The 15211-nt window shown below is 40.0% G+C and overlaps 1 protein-coding gene across 5 annotated transcripts in view; it reads left to right on the top strand.

Annotated features, from left to right (window-relative positions):
• The window catches only part of PRKCZ (protein kinase C zeta), a 93105-nt gene that overhangs the window by 39247 nt on the left and 38647 nt on the right, over nt 1–15211 (top strand). The window lies entirely within an intron of this gene.

Here is a 15211-nt window from a genome sequence, read left to right as displayed (position 1 = left end):
ATGCGGAATTTGGCATGCAAAACTTGAAGAAATCTAGCGAAACATTGTGAAGTTTCTGTTAGTCACTCTTTGCCAAGAGCAACCAACAGTTTATAGAGGGGAAGGCAACAGGAAGGGCAGGTGAAAGAAAGCATACCAGGAAGGGACAGCTGAGTGAGAAGTTGCTGTGGCAAGTACTGGGGAGCCCAGCAGACAATGTTGGACATAAATTGTAGCTGTGGACCAGAAATGTTCCCTGTTTATAATATTTAGGGCTCTTGTGCAGGTTTTTTTTTAAAATACTTTAATATTGCGATTGATTATCTTTGCATTAATTTTCACTAATTTTCACAACCAATGCTTCTGAAGAAAGAATTTGCTTACTAGATCAGGGCAATTTTGGTAGTAAGTCCAACCTGGGTTTATGCACAAGGAAATCTGCAGCGTTTCAGCCTTAGAGCTTGCTCAGAAGTGTCCCAAACCTTTTTCCTTGCTGAACTGGCTGGCTCCTCCAAGAGGTGGCACACAGACCTGCAGAGGGGCAGTCATGACACAGTGCATGTAAGCACCCACATTGTGTTTTCACTGTGGTATTCTGCTTCTCTGTGTTGCTACTATACAAGTCTCCTTTGAGAATGTGACTAGTTCTTGGTCCTCATTTTGCTCTTCACTCTGGCTTGGTCACTTAAGCATCTCTTGCCAAGACACCATCTATTTCCTCCTTCCTCACCCCAGAAGCCTTTTAGGTTGCATTAATCAACTAAAGCCTGAGTATAGTTTTGGCAAGAACTCATGCTAATTGAATGTCATAATTAGCATGCTTTGTTTCTTCACTTGGCTGTAACGTAGCAGTTTGGATGACAATGTTATGTTGTAATGATTGCAAAGTATGTTAACTGCTGAGAGTAACTACCATATAGATAAAACTCCTTCAAGAATAATGCAATTGTTTATTTTTGTCTGGTGGATGGATGGAAGGTAGCTGATGAAGGATGTTGGGTGGATATTTTAAGTTCTGACACTAGGAGAAGGTTAGTGAAGATCTATTTATGTTAAGTGCCACTTGAGCATCTGCAGTCTAAAATTATAATTAAATTGATCCCCAAGTATCATGTAATTGAACTCAGTAGTTGTACTGTCCAGACTTGCTTGAAACACCTAATCCTTGAATGGGGAACCTGTGGTTCTTTAGATGTTAATGGATTCCTGCTTCCATCATCCCTAACAATTGGCCATGCTTGCCAGGGCTTATGGGAGTTGGATTCCAACAACATCTGGAAGACCATAAGTTCCCCATGTCTGCTGTTACATAATGTCCTTGCATTTGACCAAGCCCTGACATGAATATTTGGTTTATAAAAGACTTAAGGAGTAAAAAGACATTGCTAAAATTCATTATTTCATGTTGTGGTTTTTGAAATAAAACCAAAACTGTCTTAGTTAGAAAAAAGAATGTGATATATATGAACATTTTAGAGGCAACAGTTTGGTATATGTATGGTGCCTTTCTTGGCTGATTCTGTAGCATGTATATGTAATAACTTTTTCATGGCTGTAATTCTGTGCTACCATTCATACCGTAGGCAGCTGCAGTGAGCACTGTTGGGTGGTTTTATTTTACCTAACCTTAAATTGCAATGCATGCTTGAAGCACCATTCTAAAGCAGAATTTTGAGTACTGCACAGCCACCTACATAGTCAAATTCACTTTATATACCACTTTTCTGAACACATTACACTCAACAGAGCATGACAAAAAAGGAAAGGAAAATATAAATACCTACATCAGCAATCACTATCTATAATTCCATTTAAAAACAAATCTATAAAGTAAACAGTGTTGTAATAAAACACAAAATTCAAAAACATCCATTAGCAGCACCAGCACCACAGTAAGCCCTTTTGAGGTGCTGCAGAGGGAGGTGGAGCCAGTCTTTAATTCCAGGTGTTGGTTAAGAACAGGGTAGAACATTTTCTGACCTGAATGGTGAATGGCAGCTAGTAGAGCCCTCTGCTCTGGTGATGGTTGCTATAATAGGGATGGAGGAGAATTTCATTTTTACCTGAAGTAACTAATTTGTACCTCCTGGGCTAATACACAGATCAGAGAGCACAGTTATGGTAATTCTTTGAACAGCAGACATTTCTGAATTTTATGATGCAGTTCAGGCTGAAAAATAAAAGTTGAGAAATGTATGTGTGAGGGAAAATGGCTTATGAAAGTATATATTTTAGGAGGAGACACAAAGGAAAATGTGTACAAAATCCATATTAGGATAAATGCACACAATTTAAATGCAAATGTTTGCACATTGGTTTTTTTTAAAAGGAATGGACTTATGCAAAACAGGTATGGCCAAATATAGACTGATCCCTTCATGCAAATAATCTTGATCTATTATCATTTATTCTTTAGTAAAAGAGTTTTTCCTTTTTTGACCATTTTTCTTGTATATTCCACAAGAGTTTACAAAGAACCCTCACTTGTTCTTTAGCAAAGCTGTTTTTAGGCAGAAGGACATTTTCAAACAGTACAGCTGGCAGGCGTCTTATATAATTAGTTGTACTTGCTGGTAAACAAATTCTTACACTATGGAAAGCAATGACAACTCCTACATTAATTATTCTATTCCATTCAATACTGTAAGCCTGCGTCAGAATTTATCCCTTTAACAACAGCTTTGCATTCATATTCATTACACAGAGAAACTTGATTGATGATCGTAATTCACTTGCTACTTTGAAAGCCGTGCAATACAAGAGACTATTAGTTTAAAAAAATACCTTTTTGTAAAGGCAACCTTATTCTATTATAGCTTAACTTTTAAAGTTCCATTGCTTAGCTTGATAAATAAGCCTCATTCCGTTCTTTGAACTTGTAAACTTGCAAGAAAGAATAGGCTCTTCTGCATAGAGTACAAAGCTCTTAACTATGGATGGGGGACTTCAAATGTATCATCTATTCATTCAGTCTAAATTGTAATACTAAAATACTTTCTTCCTTCTCCTCATTTTAAGGTGTTGGCCATTAATCTACAGCTAGTTTCCAAGGACAGGTTTCATGCAATACTCACCGTGCAAATGTTTGAGAAACCAGTTCTGAAGTAGGAAAAAAATGTCATGAGCAGCTGGTGATAGGCAAATGCTGTTCAAAGGGGTGAAAGTTACTTTAACAAAATGACCCAGTGGGTATTATATTTGTATCTTAATTCAAATGTTATGTAGAAATGTTATGTAGAAAGAGAGATGAGTGGTACCTCACCCTGAAACTCCAAATGACTGCTCAGTGGCTTCATGTAGATATCAAATTGCACTGGGGATAAGATAGGGGGTACCACAGAGTACTAACATACCCACCAGGGGGCCAAAAGACACTCTTCCAATGATCCTCTCTGGACTTGGTCCTGAAAGTAGTATTGGAACCACTGTAAAACAGTGCCCCTGGAGGATACCATAGTTGATGATATCAAAGGCTGACAAGAACTCTTTGGCATTACTCAGTGATGAAATGACAAGAATGTCCGCTGTAGATCTTAAATCACAACCAGGACAATTCAACTAGAGCCTCTCCTTCAATTAGTTATGTCATAAGTCATTCAGGGCTTTATTTGCCAACTCTAAAACCTTGAATTTGGCCCAGTAAAATACAGGCAGCCAAAGCAAACCTTTTTTCAAATTGGTTCTGAGCAGCTGAACTTGTCAATTCTCTGGCTGAAAGCAGCTGCAATCTCTAGACCATAATCAAAGGCAGCCCCATGTACTGTGCATTTCTGTGGCCTCAACTGGGAGATTACCAGAACATGGGCTATTGTGGCCATGGTATTTCTGTCTAGAAATGGTAATAGCTGGCAAAATAGATGGAGCTGGATATATGCACTTGTTGCCACTGGGGTTAATTGATGCTTAAAATGAGAGAGAGCATCATACTGGTTACAATGCGCCCCAACCCACAGACAGGTGGATAATCCAGTTGTGGCCGCAAATGTCTGCCACATCGTCTCACCTGGCATAACAATCCACCTGTGTTATGCACTCTGTTTTCTGTGACTCTTTAAATAGGTGTCTTTACCTAGTCTTTACCTTCCCCCTTTCCTCCAGCCAGACATAGACACCACAGAACAGACGAAAGAGCACTTAATCTGAAGTGTGAAATAAGATCCCCAGAAGAGTAGGAACACTATAACAATTCATAAACAAAATATCAAAGTTTTTAAAGAGTTGCATTCAAACAGTTGGCAGCAGGCTTAAGTGCAGATGCTCTAAAAGAGCAGAGAGGTGATGGATATGACAGTATGGGGTGAAAGAGCAACAAAAGCTTTGCAGTATCTGGTTTCATATTTCTTGCAGCTTTGTGCACCTCAGGCTCACCTCCACCCCCCAGTTTCTCTGTATTTTTAACACCTGCAACACTACACTTGGTGGCATAATCTTTTCTGAAAGATTTTTCAGTAATGCCTTTTAAATGATGCAGTTATTGAATTTACCAGGAGAGGGTAGTCAGAGCTGAATTTCCTGTAGTGTGAAAAAAGCTTCTCACGTAGTTTCAGGATAATTTGTCTGAAATCATGTTGTTGTAATAATGCACGCAGCAGTAGAGGACTTGTTGACCTATTCTCTGAAAGGGAATTCATAAGAAAAGCTATCAAATTGCTTTAGCTCATCAGTGGCCACCTACCACCTGTTTCCCTACACTTAGATTTAAGTGACATCAGCATTTTAAAGATTATATTTAAATCCTGTCATTTCTTCAAAAAGACTATTCAAGCATTTGTGTGGCAGGGTGTGTGGTTGGCTACAACCTTATAATCATATGTCACTGGTCTCAGTCAATTTCAGCACCAAAGTACTGTATTCATTGGATGTTTTACTGGCAGAACTCTGCTTCCTGCATTCTTTTTTTGGAGGAGGAATGGCAGATTGCTTAAATGTAAATGTAAAAGCAAAGTATTACAGATTGGATCCTGGCTAAGTTGAACTTCATTCCCATTGAGATCAGTGGAACTTAAGTCATGCCTAATTTGATTTCTTTGTGACCTGATTTCAGATCCAACCCAGTATATCACTGCTGTTATACTTTTTTTTTCCTTAAGGAAAACTTAATTTTAGCTGGGTGTTACTAGAGATCAAATTAAGATTGCTTAGCTTTTTTGATTCTGCTGCCTGCTTTGGGGGATAACCATATATGCATTTGGGGGCCCTAGTGTTTGTTGCCAATCTATGTAGAATTGTGATCCAGTAAATGTTTTGATGTTCATGCAGACTTAATTTTATGAAAAGCTAAGCTTCTCAAGGATAAGTAAGTTTCTTCTTTCAAAAAATCCCCCACAAAAAACCAACAACAGTTAGAAGCTTGTTTAAGCCTTACAAGATGCACTTGGTTGTATTCAACGAAGTCCTACTCAGAGTAGACCATTTACATTTAATGAACTTTAGTTAGTCATGGACATTAACTTCAGTAGGTCTTGGCCTCTTGCTGTCCTTTTCATTCTCAGCTTCCCAGTGTTTCATCCCTTTCTGTGTTGCATTTTTTCTCCTCTAGGAAATCACTAAACATCACAATTTATCATTTTTCTTTGAGAAGAACTTTATTATGGTGAGCGTCACCAAGGGGCAATTTTAAATGTAAATTAAAACTAAGATTGTCTGTAGTTTAACATCTTAGCTATCTGGTAAAATATTCAATTGCTCCAACCACTGTGTCTGTATTTGCAACCCACTCTTTTTAATCCAAACTCGCCTTGAAGTCTAACACAAAGGTGGGGTGAGGGGTGGTGGATGGTGATGGGAAAAGGAATTATTTGTGGGATTGAGTATAGGTATGTTTGAACATTTTTAAGGATTGTATTAAATGTATGTTTGTATGCTTGTATATTCGCACTATGTGTGTATTAATGCTGAATTAATTTAATAAAAACTTTTTTAAAAACAAAAACAAATAAACTCGCCTTGATCCTGATGAGAAGAGCATCCATGTCTGCTTGCTGCTACCGTGGTTTAGAAGGGTTAGGTAGCTTTGTTTCTCTCTGTCTCTCAAAAGAAAACAGAGATTCTCTCTCATGAAGCAGCTTGTAAAACATTCAGTTGCTCCCGTTACATATTACTTCACCTCTAAAGTCCCACCTTGCAGTGAGAAATGCATTTATCAATTTACAGAGCCAGACAGGGGCCTTAAGCAACTCCAACAGAATCCAACCTTGGAGGAATATATTATTTAGTTCAAGTTTTCCCTATGTCGACTACTAGAGCTGGAAGTATGGAAAAGCAGAAATTCAACAGGCAGAGGACATTGCTCTGTTGACCAGGCAAGAGCAGAAGGCCATGGTCCTAATATTTAGAGGCATCATGGTGCTTGCTAGTTACAGGTATTGATATTGCAGACTCCATTTTTCAATCCTAGGTAGCTTACCAGGTCAGGTCTCAGCTTCAAACCCCAGAGTCCCTGACAAGTATGTTTTTATAACTAGTTTAAGCCCTACTCTGCTGTTTAGAGACCAGAATGTATTTAATTTTCATCACCCCTTGTGACTAATACAGGCTTGTTTCTACACTGTGTGTGAGTACTAAACAGCTGTATTGAGTGATCTTGTTTTTTAAGACTAAGTGCTTCGAAGTAAATTAATTGGAACATTATATGAAATAAAACAGCTATGTGTCCTATGCAGGATGAACACAAGAGAATTAAGTTCAGCTTTTGACAGGAGTTTTACTTTCAGATTCCGGGCTTACAATATGCTGAAGTACAGGCAATAGTACTTTTGCTTGGGAATTCTAAGGTTTATGTACATGGTCAAGTAATGTATAAGTCCATCATTTCTTAAGCTGTGTGCTGGGGACCACCAGCGGATATCAGGCCACTTTTGGGGAGGGGGCTTATTGCCACAGCCAGCCCAGTCCCTCACTTGTTTGTCTGTTCCCAGCTGTGCTAAGTGAAGATGGCAGGGAGGCCAAGAAGCTGGGGTAGGTTAAGGGAGGTTTTCTTTTTCTAGGGGAAAGTGGTCAGAGGAAGTGTTGAGGGAATAATAATAGTAGTAGTAGTAGTAGTAGTAATAATAATAATAATAATAATAATAATAATAATAATAATAATTTATTTATACCCCACCCATCTGGCTGGGTTTCTGCAGCCACTCTGGGCAGCTCCCAACAGAATTAAAAGCACAATAAAACATCAAAAACTTACCTAAACAGGGCTGTCTTCAGATGTATTCTAAAAGTCAGATAGTTGTTTATTCCTTTGACATCTGATGGGAGGGAGTTCCACAGGGCGGGCACCACTACCAAGAAGGCCCTCTGCCATAAGGAGATAAACTGGTGATAGATAGATATAAATAAATAAATAGATAGATAGATAGATAGAAGGGAATAAGAGGAGAAAGCTATTATAGGAGGAAGAAGAGATGAAAAACTGGCATTTGTGGGTGGGTGGGTGGGTGGGTGGGTGTCGTTATGTGTCCGTTTCAAGAGACAATGAATTGTGCCTCTGTGGTGAAGTCAGACCACTTCAGTAGTTGCACTGAAACGACCTCTCCAGGGCACAGACCTGGGCGGACGACAAGACACCACTTTCGGCCTTGCAAATGAGGTCCAAAGGAAAGCAGAGCAATATGTTTGGCATCAGCTTGGCTGCAGGAGTTGCCAGAAGGAGGGCATACAAGGTGCCATCCAACTGTTTTAGGGACTCCACTCTGGATTTGTGTAGGGTTTAATCCTTCTCCTTCTCCTAGATGAGCTCCCTTCTCAGGTTGATGAACCCCATATGGCATATCCATCTAGGAATGCAGGAGAGTACAGCACAGAGGTGGAAGTGAGACAGTTTTGGAATGCTGGAGGTCCCCTTTTCTATCTGCTTTAACCCCATGCAAACCCACCAACCTTAATACAAGCTGAGTTGCATTCCCACACTTCCAACAGTTTGTATGACCCTGTAAACTATACTATAGCTAACTCAGACTGCACAGGTACACATACTCCCAAAGAGGTGCTTGGAGCAGCTTTGCTTTGTTCCATCCTGTCCCATCCTCTGCTCCCCTTTTTGCCCGAGCTGTGCTTAGCCAAGGCCCGGCTTAATGTGTCATCTGTACTGTGGCTCATGATTAAGCACTCTTATTACTCACCAGAAGCAAAGATATTGCATCTAAGCAGTCCTGATCCAGACGGCCTAGTGCAGGTTCTTCAAGGGCTTCTGGCAGTTCCTGGAATTCTCCAATAATAAAAGGACACTAAAAATGCACTGAATTCAAATAAAAATCTAAATTCAAAGACCACACCAATAGCAGATATGAAAAGGTTGTGGGGAATTTGGTTGAAAAAATGGTGCTGCAAGCTGCTAAAAACACACACCCATCACTCAGTATGCTTAAAAAATCTCTGACGAGTCTCCAATTTGCCATTTAGGGCATGAAGAACTGTCTGAAAGATAATTGTGGAGGGCTGAGCACAAAACCCATGTAACAGATTAAAAACTTGCATTTCATTTTAATTCACTGGGCCTGGAGTAAAAGAAAGTGCAAGCTGCACCAAGTTAACAATGATCAAATTATTCTGGATGGTGAAGTGGGTCATGGACTGGTTGTAATCCTAATACTTTATTCCCCCCCCCCAAAAAAAAACAACACCCATGAAAACACTTTTAATGGTATTGTTAACTTTTTAGTGTGTCTGGGTCATTTTTTTATGTAAGACTTTGAAATATTTGGGGGGGAGAAGGGTATCAATTTATTAAATAAAGCCAGAAATAATAAATAAACATCCAGCCCAGAGATAAAACACAACCCCTCCCCAAAGGAACTTGATAGCAGCATAAAGAATCACTCATGAATAAGCCAGTGAAAGTAAGTAGTTCTTCAAGGCCCTTCTGAAAACACAAAGGCAATTTACAGCACAATAATATACTTAAAATAGAAATAAAATATGATTAATAATAAATACCAACATTAAGCAGCTGATGGAAGAAGTTGAAACTCAGTTCCAGGAAAATTAAAATTTAGCAGATTGATAGGTCTGCTAACTTCACCCCAAAACCATGAGCTAGTTTGCATGTAATACTGTGCCAAACCATGACTTAGTACAAATGTGCTGGTTCTTGGAAAGAAGACTTTGACCACTGCACACCTCCCCCAGTCCTGCTATTGTGAGCTAAGCCATGGTTTGTCTTAGTGTAGTATTGTGTTTGAATCCCGGCTCATGGTTTGCCTCTTTTTGACAAATCATAAGTTGTAAACTGAAGAACAAACCATGATTACAGTTGTGGTTTGTCTGGGCAAGACATTGAGGTCACATTAGATAGCTCAATGAAGGTGTTAACCCAGTGTGTGGCAGACTCGAAAAGGGCAAATTATTTTCAAAAGAAATGAAAATAAACCAGCCAATATCATAATGTAAGGTACCCCTGCCCGTACGGGCCAGTCTTGACAGACTCTAGGGTTGTGCGCCCATCTCACTCAAGAGGCCGGGGGCCAGCGCTGTCCGGAGACACTTCCGGGTCACGTGGCCAGCGTGACATCGCTGCTCTGGCGAGCCAGAGCCGCACACGGAAACGCCGTTTACCTTCCCGCTAGTAAGCAGTCCCTATTTATCTACTTGCACCCGGGGGTGCTTTCGAACTGCTAGGTTGGCAGGCGCTGGGACCGAGCAACGGGAGCGCACCCCGCCGCGGGAATTCGAACCGCCGACCTTTCGATCAGCAAGCTTTTACCCACAGCGCCACCCGCGTCCCCTAATATAATATCATAATACTGTTGTGCAAATCTATGGTGTGACCACATTTGGAGTACTGTGTACAGTTCTTGTCACCTCACCTTAAACAGGATATTGTAGAGTTGGAAAATGTTTAGAAAAGGGCCATCAAAATGATCAAGGGAATGGAGTGACGTCCCTATGAAGAAAGGTTGCAGTGTTTGAGACTTTCTAGTTTAGAGAAAAGGTGACTGAGAGGTGACATGATACAAGGTTATAAAATTATGCATAGCCTGGGGAAAGTGGGCAGAGAAAGGTTTCTCTCTCTCCTAATAAAGTGGTACCTCAGGTTACATACGCTTCAGGTTACAGACTCCGCTAACCCAGAAATAGTGCTTCAGGTTAAGAACTTTGCTTCAGGATGAGAACAGAAATTGTGCGGCGTCGGCAGCGGGAGGTCTCATTAGTTAAAGTGGTGCTTCAGGTTAAGAACAGTTTCAGGTTAAGAACAGACCTCCAGAACGAATTCAGTTCTTAACCCGAGGTACCACTGTACTGGAACCTGGAAACATCCAGAGAAGCTGAATGTTGGAAGATTTAGGACCGATAAAAGAAAATACTTCGCCATGCAGTACATAGCATAGCCAAACTACGGAACTCGTTCCCCCAGGAGGTAGTGATGGCCACCAGCTTGGATGGCTTTAAAAGAGGATTAGACAAATTAATGGAGGAGAGGGCTATCAGTTGCTACTAGCCATGATGGCTATACTCTACTTCCACTGGTAGAGGCAGTAATGTTTGTGAATACCAGTTGTTCTGTTCCCTAGTTTCCCACAGATATCTCTGGTTGGCCAATGTGAGAACAGGAAGCTGGACTAGACACATCTTTGACGTGATCCAGCAGGCTGTCATTAAGTTATTATGTTCTTAACAGCTCCCCCACCAGACATTATTGGACTACAGTTTTTGTCATCCCTGACCATTGGTCATACTAGCTGGGACTGATGGGAGTTTGAGTCCAACAGCGTCTTGTTTCTTCATCCCTGTCAGTTGGTGATGATACTGATTGAATGATTCTCCCACAGTGTTGTTTAAAGTTGTGGACTAGGTCCGATGCACTTCTTGAAGTATCCATCAGCAATCCTTGGTAGTTCTTGCTCTACCTCATTTCTTCAAATCACTTTGCATAGCTTGTCTCTGTGGTTCTTACAACAGCCTTGTAAGCTGGGCCAGTATTTATTCGCCTATTGCAAATGGAAGCCAGTGCCAAAGTGGTATCTTTCCAAAGATCACCCAGGATTAATGGCCAAGCTAAGCCAGAGACTCTTAGTTAATTATTTTGACTATTATGTTGCATTATGCCAACTTAAAAGAAAATATAGCATAAGGGCCTTTTTGGTGGCAGCACCCTTCACTTCCAACGGAGGGGAAATAGTCCCATTATTTACATTTAGATGGGCAGTGTTAACATTCTTACAGCTTTTTGTGGTTTTAAAGTATGATCGAACACTGATCCTTTTGGTTTTGGTTTAGTTTTGATTTTTGTTACTTGGCAGTTTGTTCTTTGGGGACCTTTGTTTGGGCTGGAAAGTTGTATAACCCCCCCCCCCCCAATAAAGTTAACCACTCCCCAAAATCTGAACTCTGAAGATTTTTTTCTTTAGTTATTAATTCTCTAGTTTTCGACAGGATTTGAAAGCATCTGAATTCTGCATGCTGCTTTAAGCATTTGCTTGAAGTCCTTTATTGGAATTAGCAATCTCTCCAACCAATGCCAGAATTCTGTCAACTCTGTTTAAAATCTTGAGTTTGAAGATATTTGCACTTAAGAGTCCCTGCCTCAAGGACATTTTTGTTATGAGCACTGGTATTTCAGCTGTGAATTGCATTGAGCTGCTGGGGGAGGGGATCTTCAGTGGCCTTGAAATAGACATTTTGTTTGCCTTGGTCTCTCTTAAATGCATTGGTGTTTTTTTGTTTGAAACTTTTTTCCCAATGTTTGTTATACTAATAAGACTTGTAGTCCTAATGTATTTTAAGGGCTTTGAAACACTGCACATTTTATTCCCAGCTCTGAGGTAATTCAAGAGATGCTGCCTTTTAAAGCATATTTACATAAGTGTTTAGTTGGTTCTGACTACATTTTAAGTTTTGTTTAAGAATTGCTACAGGATTATTCCATTTAAGGAGGCTCTGTCAAAATCAAAACCCTCCAGATCTTCACATGTGCCTCATTTAATTTAGGTAGCAGCAACCTAGAAGCTGCCACAGTTGTCACTTTCTCTTTGTGCTGAGTCCCCTGGTGTTTTACTAAAACGAATGTAGTATTTTGGAACTGAATTATTGGGGTCTCCTACAAAAATGTGTAGGGCATTCCTACCTTCTCAGAGGAGTGCTCTTGTTCAGGACACCTGCCTGCCAGCCTGGAGAATGGAGTCTCGTAGTACTGTTCCCATCTCTTAAGGAGGGAATTTTTGTAGAAGAGGGCGCAGGAAAGGACAGGTGTTTCTTCACGCCAAGACTTTCCTTATTGCTGTTCTAGAGGGGCTAGGATTGGGGTTAACTGCCTGATGCTGAGCATTTTATAGCAGATGAGATGTCTTGGAATGTTAAAAAGGAAATAGGTGTCATTTCGCCATTCTTTCATTCCTTCTTCACTTCCCCTTTTCCTAGGATTCTTGTTATATACTGTAAAAGCAAGGATGGGGAATGTGTGGCCCTTCAAATCCCATACCGTTGGCCATGGTGGCTGAGGCTGATGGGAGCTGTAGTCCAGCAACATCTGGAGGGTGCCAGCTTGGGGAAGGCTGTTCTAGACATTCCCCCCTCCCCGAATTATAAAGCATGAAAATTGTCTTTTTAGAATTGCTTCTAAGCATTGTCTCATACATACTTTTTTGTGTCCTGCTTGTGTGTTTAATACTAGTTACCTATTTTGTTTTTAGGAATACTAGTTCCACATTGCAGCATTGGTGTGTGTCACATAGTTGGTTTCAAACGTATTATTTCAAACCTTGGGCGTACAGTTCTTATAGAAACTACTACAATTTCTTATGAATATTCTAATAATAGATGTTGAAATAAAATCTCTCCTCAAGGTTTGTTTTTCTTAAGGCCTTCAGCTTCTGACTGGTCAAGACAGACTAGGCCTGGATGCAGAAAGGGGAGATTTCTTCAAAGGGAATACTGTGTAATAAATGGGAAGGATCTGGTGCTTTCAGGCCAAAATAAAATCTCTGTGGGTAATGAATATTGGACATAATTCATGCAGTATGACTCTTGGGCAAAACAGGCCTAATGAGACTTGTTTTGCTAAGTACTTTCAGAACAGTCACTTGCATCAATCTTCACTTGGAGGCTACAGAGTAGGGGCGTGGAAACTCAGACCTGGGGGCCAAATGCAGCCCTCTCTGTCTGGCCTTCAGGACTCTTCTCACACTTCCTCCCTACACACACACACACACACACACACACACACACACACACTCTATCACTCACTCACTCACTCCCTAGGCTACATCCATCTCACCAGCTTTGCCTCACTCACTTCTCAAGTACTTTTGCTTGGCAATAATGTGTCCTTGAGCTCTGATAATGCCTTCTGCTGGCCTGGGTGGAGCATAGAAAGAGACGTGTGGGAGTCAAAACTAGCCTACTGTAAAAAGGTAAAATGTGCTGTTGTTACTTCACTCACTTTTGCTTCTGTTTCTACTCTCCACAGGCGTTTATTTATATAACAGAATATATACACCACTATCAGTAATAGAATATAATAGAATATAAAATGTTCATAAAAATACCGATAAATATTAAAAGCTAGTAAACCTAGTTTATCAACATATATGCAAAATCAGCAATTATTTTTAAAAAACACATAGTAGAATTACATGGCTGGGTACACTTTTCTAAGCAAAACAGTTTTTAAAACTGCCTAATATTAGTGGGCTGGCAATTCCTGGTAATAGGTGCCGCCATTCTGAAAGATCCATTTCTTGCAAAGAAAAAGTGGAGGAAAGAAGACCCAGGTAACTACCATCCGATTATCATGACATTGATTCCATGAAATGTCATCAAACAGATAAGTAAACAATCGGTCTACAAGCACTTAGATAAGGTTGTTGTGATTACAAAGACCCGGCATGGGTTTCTCAAAAACAAGTCATGCCAGATGAATCTCATCCCTTTTTTTAATAGAGTAACAAGTTGGTGGATCAGGGAAATTCTGTGGACATAGTGTATCTTGATTTCAGTAATGTGTTTGGCAAAGTATCCCATTATATTCTTGTGGAGAAGCTGGTAAAATGTGGGCTGGACAAGGTAACTGTTAGGCGGATTTGTAGCCAGACCCAAAGAGTGCTAACTAATGGTTCCTCATCATTATGCCACAGAGTTCTGTCCTGGACCCATTGTTGTTCAATGTCTTTTTAAACAACTCAAACAACTCCTTAACAGATTGGAGTTGGGTATGTTTAGCCCGGAAAAATGAAGACTGAGAGGAGAAATGATAGTCTTCAAATATCTAAAGAGCTGTCACATGGAAGATGGAGCAAGCTTGTTTTCTCCAGCTCCAGAGGCTAGGAGCAATGGTTTCAAGTTAAAAGAAAGGAAAATTTCATCCATTGGTTTTCTGGGTAGTAATGTCTTTGCTGCTGATCTGTTTTTACTCATTGAATGTATTGATGATCTTTGCTTTTTAGTTAATCTGTTAGCTACCTTAGGAGTTTTGTAGACTGAAGGGCTGTGTTTATTTAAAATAAATCCTTTTTTCCACCCCTTCAGAGAAAGCAGAGCATGATGAGTGCTACTTTTCAAAGACAGTACCTTGTTTCAGCCGCCTACATTAACATTCTTAACGAGGACCCAAAAGACCCAAGATGCTGCTTTGGTCTATTGTATTTCAAATGGCAACTCTTATGCACCATGAAAAACTGTTCTTAAAATGGAACAGACTCAAACTCTTATTGTGAGATTACATAGTTGAAGGGGTCCTGTTCAAGGAAAAATCCAAAAATTCCATATAAAAGTAGTTCTTCAAATCTTGACATGTATTAGTACTGTAGGACACGTTTCTAAAACATGAACATGGCACTTTCTGTGGTACGCAGTTGCTCATTCTGTTATCTCTTTTAAATCTAGTTTTTATCTCTACTTTTTACTTTTCATTCTTCAGGGAGTGGGAATTGGTTCTGAATTAGCCATAACCTAACTAAAACTGCTACACAACCAAGTCTAAGTAAACTTGTTCAGAAAACAGTTTCTGCCTTAGGAAAGCTATAGATCTTTCATTAGTGGTGAAAATAGCTTTAGTGCATATTTTGAAAGCAAAGTAAAGCAGAAAACACTTTTTTTTAAAGTGCTAAATTCTTCAGATTGTCTCATCATATCAGTTTGGCTAGAGTGGCTGTGATCCCAAATAAGTTCTGTCAGCGCAAATCTCATCTCAGAGGTTGTGGTTTATTATGTCAGGATATTTGAAGACCGCCCTCGTAAATAGATGAAATAATATTCAGTGTTCTCTGAGAAAGTCCAAGAACTCGTATGTACACTTTTTTTTTAA

Source organism: Podarcis muralis, chromosome 7 (assembly GCF_964188315.1).
Source record: "Podarcis muralis chromosome 7, rPodMur119.hap1.1, whole genome shotgun sequence".
In the NCBI taxonomy this organism is placed as follows: Eukaryota; Metazoa; Chordata; class Lepidosauria; order Squamata; family Lacertidae; genus Podarcis; species Podarcis muralis.
This window is presented reverse-complemented; position numbering and strand designations above follow the sequence as displayed.